Source organism: Salmo salar, unplaced genomic scaffold (genome assembly GCF_905237065.1).
Source record: "Salmo salar unplaced genomic scaffold, Ssal_v3.1, whole genome shotgun sequence".
NCBI classification, from domain to species: domain Eukaryota; kingdom Metazoa; phylum Chordata; class Actinopteri; order Salmoniformes; family Salmonidae; genus Salmo; species Salmo salar.
Genome location: NW_025547151.1, coordinates 7,501 through 12,500, shown reverse-complemented (window position 1 = coordinate 12,500; position 5,000 = coordinate 7,501). Strand labels below are relative to the sequence as shown.

The 5,000-nt window shown below is 41.8% G+C and overlaps 1 long non-coding RNA gene across 1 annotated transcript in view; it reads right to left on the bottom strand.

Moving 5' to 3' along the window:
* Positions 1–4,232: 4,232 nt before the first annotated feature.
* Positions 4,233–5,000, bottom strand: part of LOC123731736 (uncharacterized) — a 2,686-nt gene continuing 1,918 nt past the window's right edge. The window contains exon 3 of the long non-coding RNA XR_006762817.1: positions 4,233–4,291. This is a non-coding gene — a long non-coding RNA (uncharacterized lncRNA). The remainder of the gene's footprint in view (positions 4,292–5,000) is intronic.

The following is a 5,000-nucleotide window of genomic DNA, read 5'->3' as shown; positions in this document are numbered from 1 at the left end:
TTGTTGTCTCCAGTCCCCCCATTTGAAGAAGTCATAAGTATTCTGACCAATTCACTCATAGTATATTAAAGTAGTCAAAAGTTTAGTAGTTGGTCGTAAACTCGATGGTTGCATTTGCAGTTTGTTTTGGTTGTGTTTTGCCTAATAATAAAATGGTGGATGGTGACTGTAGTAATTTTCTGTCTAAGTGAGTAGATAAAATGTTTCTAAACACTACTAAATTAATCCTGATGATGCCATGATTAAGAAAAATCATGAATGAATAATCAATAATAATGAAAAATGATGAGAGAGAAAGTAACAGAGGCTACAACAAACCATGCTAACCTCTCACCATTACCAATAACAGAGGCTACAACAAAACATGCTAACCTCTCACCATTACCAATAACAGAGGCTACAACAAAACATGCTAACCACTCACCATTACCAATAACAGAGGCTACAACAAAACATGCTAACCTCTCACCATTACCAATAACAGAGGATACAACAAAACATGCTAACCTCTCACCATTACCAATAACAGAGGCTACAACAAAACATGCTAACCTCTCACCATTACCAATAACAGAGGCTACAACAAAACATGCTAACCTCTCACCATTACCAATAACAGAGGTTACAACAAAACATGCTAACCTCTCACCATTACCAATAACAGAGGATACAACAAACCATGCTAACATCTCACCATTACCAATAACAGAGGCTACAACAAAACATGCTAACCTCTCACCATTACCAATAACAGAGGCTACAACAAAACATGCTAACCTCTCACCATTACCAATAACAGAGGGGTTCTCCAACAAAACATGCTAACCTCTCACCATTACCATAGAACCACATTTACACATCTCTGTCCAAACACATATAGTGAAGTGACTCCAAAATGACAGGACATTATTCACCATTCAGTTTCTATTAGGAAAAATATAATCTAAAACACAACCAAGACAAACTGCAAATGAATTTAACAAGTTTATAGAATCACAAGCTTGATGTAATCACTGCAGGCATGGAATATGGGACCAAATACTAAACTTATGACGACTTTAATACAATATAAGTGAATTTGTCCAAATATTTAAAACTTCTTCAAGTAGGAGAATTAGATACACAAAGTGCTTTCATTTCTAAACGGTGTATGGTGTGGACTATGTGTGCCTGGTAAACACATGTGGATCTGGTGAACAGTTATCACTTGTTGACCAACTACAGGAATACTGACCTCAGAGACTCCAGTTTACAGTGGGGATTCCCCAGTCCAGCAGAGAGCAGCTTCACTCCTGAATCCTTCAGGTCATTGTTACTCAGATCCAGCTCTCTCAGGTGTGAGGGGTTTGACCTCAGAGCTGAGACCAGAGCAGCACAGCCTTCCTCTGTGACTCCACACCCTGACAGCCTGCAAAGATATCATCATGACTTCACAAACACACTGTTAATTAACGAGTAGTGTAGAAGGACAATGGCAGATGCATTTGGTTTATTCTCTCAAACAACATATAGATTCATCTTCCGTCAGCTAGAATTGTATGGTCATATTGTTATACTAATGTGAAAATCAATGCATTGATTTAAAATGTTTTTCAATATAATATTATATACATATTATAATATATATTTTTCTCTAAACTGAATATTTCTTCCAGATGATTCTTCCAGATGATGTCATTTTATTTACTCACAGAGCAGCTCTGGAGGCTTTGACCACTGGCAGCAGCCTCAGAAGACCTTCCTCTGATCTGGAGTATTTCTTCAGGTCAAACACATCCAGCTCCTTTTCTGAAGTCAGCAACACAAAGACCAGAGCTGACCACTGTGCCGGTGACAGTTCTTCTTCTGAGAGACTTCCTGATATCAGGTAGCTTTGGATCTCCTCCACTAGAGAATGGTCATTCAGTTCATTCAGACAGTGGAACAGATTGATGCTCCTCTCTGGAGAGGGATTCTCCCTGATCTTCTCCTTGATGTACTTGACTGTTTCTTGATGGCTCTTTGAGCTGCTTCTTGTCTTTGTCAGTAGACCTTGTAAGTGCTTCTGATTGGACTCCAGTGAGAGGCCCAGAAGGAAGCGGAGGAAAAGGTCCAGGTTTCCCATCTCACTTTGTAAGGCTTTATCCACAGCACTCTTGTAGACAGTAACTTTACGCCTTTGTCTGATCCTCCCAGAAAGGTTCCTGGACGTTGATTGCTGTTTGTCCATTAGATTCTCATTGTTGTTGTTGAATGAGAGGAACACATAAACAGCAGCCAGAAACTCCTGAATGCTCAGATGCACGAAGCAGTACACCCTGTCCTGGTACAGCCCACATTCCTCTTTAAAGAGCTGTGTGCACAATCCTGAGTACACTGAGGCTTCATTGACATCAATGCCAGCCTCTTTCAGGTCTTCTTCATAGAAAATCAGATTGCCCTTCACAAGCTGTTGAAAAGCCAGTTTTCCCAGTGACAGAATGCTCTCGTTATTCAAGTGTGGACCTGTCTCTTCTTTCCCAAGATACTTTTCATTCTTCTGTTTGGTATAAAACTCCACAAGGTGTGTGTACATCTCAGTCAGAGTCTTGGGCATCTCTTCTCTCTTATGTTCCAGCATGTGTTCAAGGACTGTTGCAGAAATCCAACAGAAGACTGGAATGTGGCACATGATGTGGAGGCTCCTTGATGTCTTTATGTGTGAGATGATTCTGCTGGCCAGGTCCTCATCACTGAATCTCTTCCTGAAGTACTCCTCCTTCTGTGGGTCATTGAACCCTCGTACCTCTGTCACCTGGTCAACACACCCTGAAGGGATCTTATTGGCTGCTGCAGGTCGGGTAGTTATCCAGAGGAGAGCAGAGGGAAGCAGATGTCCCTTGATGAGATTTGTCAGCAGAACATCCACTGAGGTTGACTCTGTGACGTCACAACAGATCTTGTTCTTCTGGAAGTCTAGGGGCAGTCGGCACTCATCCAGACCATCAAAGATGAACAGAACTTTGTACTTGTCGTAGTTGGAGATTCTTGATTGTTTGGTTTCCATTGAGAAGTGATTGAGAAGTTCAATGAAAGTGTGTTTGTCCTCTCTCATCAAATTCAGCTCCCGGAAAGGGAATGAAAATACAAATTGGACATCCTGATTTGCTTTTCCTTCAGCCCAGTCCAGAATAAACTTCTGCACAGAGACTGTTTTTCCAATGCCAGCGACTCCCTTTGTCAGCACAGTTCTGATAAGTTTGTCTTGTCCAGTTAAGGGTTTGAAGATGGGGTTACATTTGATAGCAGTCTCTGGTCTTGCTTGTTTCCTGGTTGTTGTCTCAATCTGTCTCAGCTCATGTTCATTATTGACCTCTCCTGTTCCACCCTCTGTGATGTAGAGCTCTGTGTAGATCTTATTGAGAAGTGTTGGGTTTCCTTGTTTAGCGATCCCCTCAAATACACATTGAAACTTCTTCTTTAGATTAGATTTGAGTTCACGTTGGCAAATCACAGCAAGCTCATCTGAATGAAGAAATAACACAGAGGATATTAATATTACGTCTGTTTTAATACCCACAGTATTGTAGGACTGTTAGAAAGTTTGAAATTATAATAATTCATTCTCTGACTGTATAAATGTGTAAATGTTTTCATAATGCATTACAGACTGGTGTGACTGATTATATTATTATTGGTATTATTAATGTTGTCTCTCTCTCTCTAAATTCATCACCACAACACATCCCTGCTGCTACTTGATGAGGTCACTAGGTGTTGTCTTAAGGCTGCTACAATATCATTGAGTTACCCAGCTACTTTAGCTGTACTTTAGCTACAGCTTTTAAATGTTATAAAACAGCATTCAACATGAGGCAGACAGATCTTACATTTCTCCAGTGTGTCAGCAAGCTCCTTCTGGTTCATTTTCCTCAGGACGTGCAGTGTGATCTTCAGAGCCCCCTCTCTGGCACTGCTCTCCTGCTTCTCATCTTCAGCATCCACCACTTCCTCATCCTGCTTCTGACTCTCAAAGCCTTCTGGGAGTTCTGGACTAAGAATCCTCTTGAACATCTTCAGCTCGTTCTTCACAAATGTCATAATATTCTCTTCAAGCAACTGAAATAAATCAATAAAATAAGTTAAGCAAGAGAAGAAATGCTTTCTCATTAACACCTTAATGAATGATTGACAGATCAACTTTACTTGAGGTCAACAAAAACAAATGTACATAACAGGACCACATACACTGAATATGGAGGCCAGGTCTGTTTGATGACTCTGGGAAGACTGACCACTGAGAATATCTGACTCTGATCTCTCCTGTTGGTTTCTGTGGACAAAACATGAGATTACATCTCCTCATCCAGGGAGTGAGTGAGTACGGACAGACAAACAGACAGACATAGACAGAAAGCAGGACAGACAGTCAGAGACAGACAGCGACAGACAGACAGACAGACAGAAACATACATACAGACAGACAGACATACAGACAGACAGACAGACAGACAGACAGACAGACAGACAGACAGACAGACAGACAGACAGACAGACAGACAGACAGACATACAGACAGACAGACAGACAGACAGACAGACAGACAGACAGACAGACAGACAGACAGACAGACAGACAGACAGACAGACAGACAGACAGACAGACAGACAGACAGACAGAGACACAGACAGAAAGCGGGACAGACAGTCAGAGACAGGCAAAGACAGACAGACAGACAGACAGACAGACAGACAGACAGACAGACAGACGGAGATAGATACTGACAGACAGACAGACAGACAGACAGACAGACAGACAGACAGACAGACAGACAGACAGACAGACAGACAGACAGACAGACAGACAGACAGAACAGACAGACAGAGATAGATCAGACAGACAGACAGACAGACAGACAGACAGAACAGACAGACAGACAGACAGACAGACAGACAGACAGACAGACAGACAGACAGACAGACAGACAGACAGACAGACAGACAGACAGCGAACGACACACAGACAGACAGCGAACGACACAG